The sequence below is a fragment of the Mus caroli genome, unplaced genomic scaffold (genome assembly GCF_978045245.1).
Source record: "Mus caroli unplaced genomic scaffold, Mus_caroli_1 scaffold_10, whole genome shotgun sequence".
Classification (NCBI taxonomy): Eukaryota; Metazoa; Chordata; class Mammalia; order Rodentia; family Muridae; genus Mus; species Mus caroli.
The window spans coordinates 120,425,591-120,435,828 of NW_028227265.1; positions in this window are offsets into that span (position 1 = coordinate 120,425,591).

The window sequence follows — 10,238 nt, forward strand, 5'->3', positions numbered from 1 at the left end:
GCTTCTTCCCAAGACAAAAGTGGGTCTCAAATACAGCCCGTTTCCAAGGGAGCCAAAGAGCAACTCAAGGATCTCCAATGTATACAGATCTGAAAGCCTGTCTGAGATCCCACCGGTTCTCGTAGGTTTAAACCTGCAAGATGGTTCACAGAAACTCAGCAAAGGCTGTGAGTGCTACCCCCCCCCCCAAGTGCCACCCCTGGTGAGGTAAACAAGTGGGATCTATTTTTTCAAGTGATCTGAATCTGAATAAGCTCCCTGGGTCTCTACAAGTAGCAAGGATTCTTGCGGGACAACTGCAACCTTCAGCAGAAGCTGCGTCCCTGGCCTCAGGATGTATTCACAGATGCCCAAGCTGGGTTCTCCTTGATGGAGTCCTTAGAACAAATGCTCTTTCTTCCTCCCATCCCCGCAAACCCCTGCACTTCAAAACAGAGGAACCAGGAGACTCCAAAGTGCCTTTCACACACCAGCGCCTCGGTGGACTGAGCCTGTGGTTGGAACTCTTTCATCTGCCCGCCTCCTGGAAGAGATTCTTTAATTGATAATGAATTCCTAGGGGGCAGAGTGGGGGGGATATGTGATTTCAGGCTGTAAATTAATAACTCCTTCCAAAGCATAGCACCCAGGTTTTTAAAATAATATTATCTACTACATGGTATGGGTAAATTTTCACAGTAAACTATTCCTAAGAAAGCAAATTTATGATAAGAAAAATTATAATGATTTTTAGTTTGATGGTGCATACTCGAGCAAGTCAATAATTGTAGCGACCTACTTTTCTAAAATATGAAAACCCCACATGTGTTGTCTCAGGCAATTTGTTGAGTTTCACATTATTTCAAACTGGGAGCCTCTATGTAGGGCAGGTGTCTCTTAAATCCCAAATCATGGGTTGCGTGCTGATGCTTGCCTTCAAAGCTTGGGGGTACTTAGAAAAAAAAAAATAGTAACAGCAGTGTTGAGAGGAGGGAGGGAGAGAGGAAGAGAGGGAGCGGAGGGGAGAAAAAGGGAAGAGAAGGAAAGCCGGGAACTGAGAGAAGATGTGGAGGAGGGAGACAGGGAGAGCGGAAGGAGTTAGAGTAGGGGGAAGGGAGGTGGAGCAAGGAACAGATTCATTTCCTGGACCACCTTAAAAGCGTTCTTGGTATTTTAAGCAACCCGCAGGCAAGATCCCGGTTAAAGACTGGTGCTAAATCTTTGAATCAATTAATTCAGGAGCCTGCGCAGAGCCACCCTACCCAGCTGCATGGACGGCCCGCAACTCCGGGCTGGGGATTCACCAGTGTGCCTCTGTGGCTGCCCTATTGTCGCGCTTGAAAAGAACATTCCCACAGTGCTGGCTCTAAAAACAATAAACATCGTATGTAAAAAGAAATGACATAACCTTGGCACTGATAAGGAGCGTTTCCCAGGGCTGCGGGGACTGTCTCGGGAGGGGCGACAGGCCACCCCCACTCTGGGGCCTGGGAGGAAGTGTCCAAGGAGGCCTGCTGGGGCCCTTGGGCTGTCCCAGCACAAAGAGCTAGGAGTGGGCAGGTCCCTCCCAGCCTCTGGAAAATCAATCTAAGGAAGTCTGATGCCATGGAACGGTTTCCTGTCCACTGTGTGGGAAATCTAGCTGAGTGCAAGCGCTGGTAACAATGGGACAATATATTATAATAAACAGGAAAAATAGCATTGGCCACGGAAATCAATAGCCTGAGTTCACCAGGCATTCATAAGATTGACAAGTGAATAAATTAAAACCAAAAGGTTAGCACACTGAAAGAGAAGTTAATTTTATGTCCGCCCTGGAGCCCCCTCTTTTGAGGCGCAAATTAAGACTGTGTATAATAAAATGAACATAAAGTCTTGCATTTAAAATAAAGCCTTCCTTAGGACTTACATGGTTAGACAAGCAGAGATTCCTTTACAGGCTCCCCCATGCATGGGTAGTCTCAGTCAGGCTGCATTTGCAACCCCCTCCACAGCGTGACCAAAGACTTATTTAAAGAAATTTCTTGCTTTAAATAAACCTGCTCTCAGCAGCCAACTGTTCCTCCAGGAAGTGATGGGACACCCCAATTCACTGTAGAGGCTTACCCAAGCAGAACCGAATGGAGCAGCCTGCACGCTGCTCTTTAATTTAAAGGAGAGAGGAAAAAGCCACTCGAGACTCCTCCAACCCCCCAAATAATTATAAACAAGAGAACGTAACTGACTCTAGAGCCCACCTGGGTTAAACAAACAGATCAGCTCACAGTCTTCTGGCTTTGTAGCAGCTTCCCTTCCTTAAAAATGTTTTTAAGTTTGGGCTGTCTCTTAAGCCATAAAACTGCTTTAATTAGAATTCACCCGTGAGCATGGCTTGTGATAAAGTGTTCAATGTACCAAATTCCTTCTGATTACTAATAAAGACACAGCCTTGTTTGGCTGGTGGAGCCACGGGCTGAGGGTTTTTGAGACAATTAATTCTCATCCGGGTTCTGCAGCTGAGTTTCACTACAGGTTTGTTTCTCTAAGTGTGCATCTACCCCAGTTTCTGAGCATTTGTTTGATCATATCAGAGTGCAGTAAACAAGTCTCTGGCGGCAGGTGAGCTATTCCACGGACTATCAAGTTTGACTCAAAAACCGCGGGGAAGTTTTGCTGGGCTTTGAAGACGCTCTGTGGCCATCCCTGGTTTCTCCTGCTTTGTTTGACTGTAGCAGTTTCTGCCCAGGGAGGAGCACTGATGAATCTACTGTGTAGGGAGTTTGAATGGTTTAATCTTCAGTATATATTAACTAACCAAGGAGGTGCTGGACACATGACGGTGGATTTATGAAACTGTCCACCTGGGAGCTCATTAAAGCATAAATTCAGGACAGCCAGAGTTTATCTAAAATAACCCCCCTGCTATGTTTTAGGAGGTTGTGGGGAGGTTTATAAATAGCTGAATAGAATCCTTTGATCAGTTTATTATATATAATAAATCCCTAAATTTTTAGAGGGGTGGTGAGAATTTGGGGTTGCTGTTGTACATGTTTTGAGGAGCCAAGGAGGAGCTAAAAAGCCTAATTCATTAATTAATTTTACTTATTTATTTATTATTCATTTATTATAAACTCAGTAAACTTTTATTTAAGGGAATTCACATGTGACTTCTTCATTGCCCATGAGGGTTATTTATTAAATTAACTCGTTTTTCATTCTATCCTTTGCAGCTGATAAGAGAGAAGGGAAATATCTGCCATCGCCAGCAGAGGGCAGTAGATCCCAGGAAAATTTCTGCTTACTTAAAAGCTAAAGCTTGCTTTAGTAGGCAAAAAAAAAAAAAAAAAAAAAAAAAAAAAGTCCTACCGTGAAAGCTTTTGCCAACATTCTGGCGTCAAAACGCAGGAAGACCTCAGCACTTCCTGGAAAATCCACTCTGTTGTGAACCTTCCCACCCAGGACTCCATATTGTCTAAAGCAGCCAGAAATAGAAATTGACTTCCCCTCCTAGCTCTTGGTTTAATTTAGCATCAACCCACCAAGCAGCAGAAAGGGCCGGGGCTGTATTCTGAAAAAGCACAGGGCGCCTTTGCTCAGTGTTAACAGGCATCAGCAGGGGCTGATGTCAGCCAGGAGTCAGCAGCCAACAGGAGTATAGCACCTTGGGCTTTGTGTCCGCATCCCCGCGGGAAGCTGACCCTGTTCCCTCCCACAGCAGCATCCTTCTCTACGGCCTTCCCTGTCCGGGTTTTCGGGTTTTCGCTGTACATCTGACGTCGTGGAAACCTTCTGCCTGATCACCCAGAGCTGAAGGAAACATAAATGCAAGCAAGGCTTCAGGTTCACCCTTGGGCCTCAGGTTCTCCTATGAACTTTAACGGAGACGCTGGGTTAGGAAAAAATTCTTTCTTAGGGCACAGCCCTTGATTCCCCTGTCTCTTGCAATGGGCAAGGGACGTTTATGAGGGCCTCCCTCCCACAGGTGCCACCTGCCTTGTCTTCCATACTCAGCTCTCCCATGACCTTCCCCTTCACAAATCGCAACTGCAAGTCACTGTCCCCCACCCCCACCCCGGACTTTTCGTGCCTCTGCTTCTGTCCTTATTTAAGAGTCTCACTTCTAACTGCTCCGGATTTTTCCCTGGTTCGGCCTCTTCCAAGGAGAGCGAATCAAAGGGTAAAGGGCAAGGACTAACGTGAGCACCCGGAGGGTGTCGTGAAACAAAGGCAGCTGCGCCTTATGTAACTGCAGTCAATCAAATTGACTTCGGTGAGTAGGACTGGGGTAATTTCAGTAATGAGTGGGCTTGCTTTTTAAAATTCATTGTATTATGAAAAGGAGGGGGAAAAAACCGAGTTTCTGAGTAGCTACCTCTCCCGCTGAAGTCGACTTGAACTGTAAGGATTTAAAAGTCCTGTCCTTTAAAAAAAAAAAAAAGATGGCACTTTGGCTTTAAATATGTGTTTGGGGTTGTATGTTGGTTTGAACTGAGGAACAACACGAAGCCAGCATTTTCAAATATTCCCAATCAAAGCAGAATAAGAACTCATGTTCTTCAAAGAAATGTGTTGTCATCCTGATAATGCCTATTTACTTTTAAAGGGAAGAAATTAAAACTAAATAAGGGTCATGACGTCTCTAAGAGCTACACAAACTCAAACTGTCCAACAAGCAGGATTTCTGCCCCCTACTCCGAAAGACTTGGCTCTTTCAGCAAGGTCTCACCCCAGATGAGGACTTCCTGCTTCCCTGAACAAAGGACCTCGGGTGATGATCACCTGGTGGCTGTGTCAGCTCTCTGCTGCATCTGGAGTGATTTTGAAAGTCACTGTCAACATTTTCTCTGCTGGTCAAAATCCAGAGGATGGCTGTGTGGGCTTGTTCTGTTTTGCGTGTCCCCAGGCTGTAATGATTTCCACTGAGCTCAGGGAGCACATACTGGTTCTCAACCCTCACAGGGGTTTATGGGCCCCGGCCGTAGGAAGTGTCTGGCCGTGACTCAAAGACTTGACCTTCAGGCCAGACTCTGAGAGACACGCAGCCAAGGAGGCCTGCGCAAGCCCTCATCTTCCATTTCCTAAATAAGCAAGCCTGAAGCTGGAGATGTCTCCCAAAGAGGCTGACTCTCGTCAGATGGTAGGATGGCTGGCCCATGCACCCTTGTCCTAAGCCCAAATTTGTTCATCTTCGTTTTCATTGGTCAAGGTTTTAACATCTGGGCACCGGATAGAAAAATACACCAGCATTCCTCTGCAGAAGCATGCAAAGAATGAAGCCAAGTCGTCTTGAACCTTCTCCAGGCTAAACAGTCGTGGCTCTCTGTGTCTACGGTGTCATCGCCTACCCCCTGGCTTTGCTAAGGCCATATAGCTCACTCACTAAGTTCTTGGTAACCCACAGCTCTGGGAATTGAGCAGTGTGTTCCATGTGGCCTGTCTAACATGGGCTGATGATACTGGCTCACCTGTGTCAGCAATGCTAAAACATTTATGTACACGCGAATGACTGAGGAACTGGCTAAAAATAGACACATCTAAGCCCCTTTTCTTAGAAACGCATGTTTCTAATGACCCAGAAAACTGCTTTTTAAATAAGCCAACTAAGAGGGGCAAACGCTGCGCGTTTTGAGAAGTTTCTTTAGAGGTCTGGTTCTCAGGTGACGTTCACTCTGTTTCCTTGGCTCTACTGTGCTTTAAGACCCATACTGGTGTTGATCAACTTGAACATCTCACAGAGACCCTACCAGACACCCCTAACTACAGATACCCAAGTTTGAGTCTAAATCAAAAAATGTTACATTTACTCTTGTGGAGCACTGACAGGTGAAATATAGGTGACCCACTAAATCTGAAGGCTAACACATACATACACACACACACACACACACACATACACACACACACATACACACATACACACACATACACACACACACACATACACACACACATACACACACATACACATACACACACACATACACACACATACACACACACACATACACACACACATACACACACACATACACACACACATACACACACATACACACACACATACACATACACACACACATACACACACACATACACACACATACACACACATACACACACACACATACACACACTAAGTGAGACTTATTTACATGAAAACAATTATTTAGTGCCTCTCCAAAGCTCAGATGTAACTCTTTGCCCATATTTACCAACTTCAGCAACCGTGCCCTATGGAAATGTCTGGATCTGATTGTTTTTTTCTAATCAGGCTTTTCTATGGCCAAGGTGCACCTGAGGCCTGTCCTGGGGTCTGTTCTGGGTCTGTCCTCAAGTGTTCTTGTCTCCTGCACCTACCGCTTCTATCCCTGAGCGTCAAGGAAGTTCCTGTCCTGATTATTCCCAAGGACACAACTCAGGTTGCTGTTTTTATTTTTGTAATTAAAACAACAACAGCCACAACCCTGGAGACTGTATGTCCCTGAGGTGATTCTGTACACAATCTCCATCTTTCTTTATTATGTATAACCTCCCCCCAAATCTATGAACCCTGCCATTTTTTTCCAGCTGTAACAGAAAGCATAATATATACTTAAAAAACCTGGGTTTAAACACTGGACCTACCATTTACCAGCCATACAACTTCAGACAAATAAAGAGATATCCTGAGCCTCAACCTTCTCGTTTGTAAAATGGAGATACTTAGGGACATTACAAGAGGTTAATGAAATAAAAAATATAAGTTCTAAGAGCTTATATTTAATAATTAATAATTCCTTTAAAATGTCTTCATTCATGAATTTTTTAACTCCTTATAAGAGCTTCAAATTCAAACTGGCAAAAATGGGGATAGATTGCTTCTCGTTTCTCTTTAAGTCCATCACAGGCATAAAAAGAAATAAATCCATAGCAATAAAGAAAGGAAAGGAAGTCATCAGAGACGTGAGTTACTGGAAGACAGCAAGCCAAGTCTATAGGTGTAAGGAGCAGAGGCCTAAGAACAACCCACAGCACAGAGCTATGATGGGGCTATGAAGTGGTGAAAGGGGCATCTCCACACAAAAGGCTGCAGGGTAACAGGGAGGTGCAGGTTTGTAGAGAGTGAGGGAAAAGAAGTATGGCTACCAACCACGACTGCCGAAGATCCTCCTCACTGGGGATCTTTAGTGCAGAGGTAATCAGGGATTTGATTCCAGTAAATGCCATAGGAAAAGCAGCAGCGACCCCGGGAATTCAGTGTAAAGCTCATGGCCCTGCCTTTTAGCTGAGTCGGGGAGCGAGGGAGAGCCAGTGGCTGCCCTCTTCACTAAACGTGGCCCGCATGGAAATATATCAAGATGGTTCCTCAAATGTCAGTCACATGAAGGAAGTCTGAGAGCCGTACAAAAGAGGAGGGGAAGGGCCCAGCGAATTCTCCTGACTTTCAGTCTCATCAATGAGTGGACTGCCAAGAAGGAGAGTCATCAGAACGGGGGAAGGCGGGACACAGGAGAAAAGAACACAGACTCACTCCAAGAGGTAAGCCATTTTAGAACACAAGGATTTGAAAAATGTACATTTTCAAAGCTCTCTCATGGATAACAATTAGAGAAGCCTGAGCAACTGTCCTATGCACAATGGCTACTGTAACAAAAATATAAGCAGAGAACAGATGAGGAACCACATGTGACTGGTGAAGCAGGTCACATGACTGGTGAAGTGGGTCATGTGACTGGTGAAGTGGGTATGCTGGATAGCTCTATGTCACCTTGACACAAACTAAAGTCACCTGAGCTGAGGGAACCTCAATTAAGAAAATGCCTCCATAAGATCTGGCTGAGGGCAACCTTGCCAGCATTTTCTTAATTAGTGACTGATGGAGGAGAGGCCAGCCCACTGTGGGTGGGGTCACCCCCTGGCTGGTGGTCCTGGGTTCTATAAGAAAGCAAGCTGAGCAAACCAGGAGTAAGCAGCACTCCCCCATGGCCTCTGCTTCAGCTCCTGCCTCCAGGTTCCTGCCCTGGTTGAGTTCCTGTCCTGACTTCCTTCCGTAATGAACAGTGATGTGGAAGTTGCCTTGGCTGTCGAGTCTCTTTAGTCAATGACATGCGGCATCTTCGCTGAAGGACAGCTTTGCTTTAAGTGATATATGGCATGGTGCGGGTGAAGGCAGCTGTGCTCACTATTCAACAGATTGTCATACTTTACCCCTGGCACTGGCTAAAGACAGAAAAGATGTGTAGTGAGGCCTCGTCTCCACACACTCCGATCGACAGGGGTCAGCTGTGGGCTTGGCCTGTGTTTTAGCTGAGGAACAAAGGAATAGGTCAAAGTTCAATACTCTGGATTAACATAAATACCAAATCTGCGGGGTACTGGCTAGCAAGATCCTATTGTCATCTGAGGCTGATAAAAGAACCACAACCGCGGAGTGGGAGCTCAGAAGCCTCATCTGTGAAAAACTAGAGAGAGGGTTGGAGAAATCAGTGATTCTAAGTCAGGTCAGAAGTGACTTGAAAGTGTTCAGAATTGAGAAGTGAGGACCCCATATTGGCCTGACAGTAGAAAAGGTGTTCATATTTTAAATAACAAGAGACAGTAACTAACTGTACTGGCTGGTTTTGTGTGTCAACTTGACACAGGCTGGAGTTATCACAGAAAAAGGAGCCTCCCTTGAGAAAATGCCTCCATGAGATCCAGCTGTAAGGCATTTTCTCAATTAGTGATCAAGGGTAGGAGGGCCCATTGTGGGTGGTGCCAGCACTGGGCTGGTTTTCTGGGGTTTTATAAGAAAGCAAACTGAGCAAGTCAGGGGAAGCAAGTCAATAAGAAACATCCCTCCATGGCCTCTGCATCAGCTCCTGTCTCCAAGTTCCTGCCTTGTTTGAGTTTCTGTCCTGACTTCCTTTGGTAAACAGCAGTGTGGAAGTGTAAACTGAATAAACCCTTTCCTCCCCAACTTGCTTCTTGGTCATGATGTTTTGTGCAGGAATAGAAACCCTGACTAAGACAGCAGACAAAGGCAAGAGCAAGGTACCTTTGACCTAGAGATGTAAGATGTAACACATCACATGTGACCATCATGCTGTGTCTCCATGGTGGTATGGGACCCTGATGGTCTATAGTCACGGTAGTACATAGTAGGTGACCATGATGCTCTGTGGCTGTAGTGGTATATAGCTATGATGTTGTGTGGCCGTGGTACTGTGTGGACATGATGGTTCCAAAATGTGTTTTTCTTTTATGGGAAGTCTTGCAAGTGGTATCAAGATTTACACATAAGAGAATGACAACAGCGATCATGGAAAGGATTTGTTTTCGTACATATGGCGAGGTCACTCACAGTCAGGGAGATTTAAACCTTGGGAAACACAGAAGACACAGGGAAGCTTTGCAAATTGGCGCCCCTAAGGACTCCTCTGTAGAGAAGATGTTTCCAAGCAGAACCGTGTTACCAGCGTTATGCTTGGGAAAACTGACTGATTTCCACCCAAGCAGAGGAACAACCAGGAGAGACACCAGAAACTGCATCTGTGTTTCCACATCTGTGACTATCCCAAAGTGCTCCTAGCAGGTCGCCACAGACGATAACACAGGTAATCCTGACGAACAGATGCGTATTCCAGACAGTGTTTCCAGAATCTATCCTCAAAGGACACCAGATGACACTGGAGACTTGGGACCTCGGAGCAGCATAGAGCAAATCACAAGACTGAGAGCAATTACTGCTAATGGCCACCAGGGTCATAAGGGCAGTGAGAGAATCGGCAGGCCCGGAAGATGGAACGGCAGTGTCATGTTGTTCTAGAGATCCACATAGGTCAGTGCAGACAGCACAAGGACACAGGCCAGCATGGGGCTGGAATTATGATGCACAGCACATCAATTCTGAGTTCCTCTGTAATAGAGGCAAAGTACTGGAAAGGAGGTTTCTAATTATCAGCAGTCCCGACACCAAATGGGAGCAAATGCCAAGGTTCTCACTTAAGGGAAACAAGACTTCACCATCCCACACAGAAACCAGGCAAAGAAAAGGAGTATTCTGAGCTAGCTGGAGCCCCATGGCAAGTGTAGACCCCTGAGATTTCATGTTGATGGGAGAGAGACCTCCTATCATCTAGTTATTACACACAACAGAGAATATGCTCATTTGCCTTGGAAGAGGTGTGGCCAGGGAATTTGTCCACAGATGGCATAGATAGATAGATGATAGATAGATAGATAGATAGATAGATAGATAGATAATGTTTGGAAGACTTTGAGCTTAAGAAGTGTGTGGACAGAAGGTGCAGGCTGGAGGG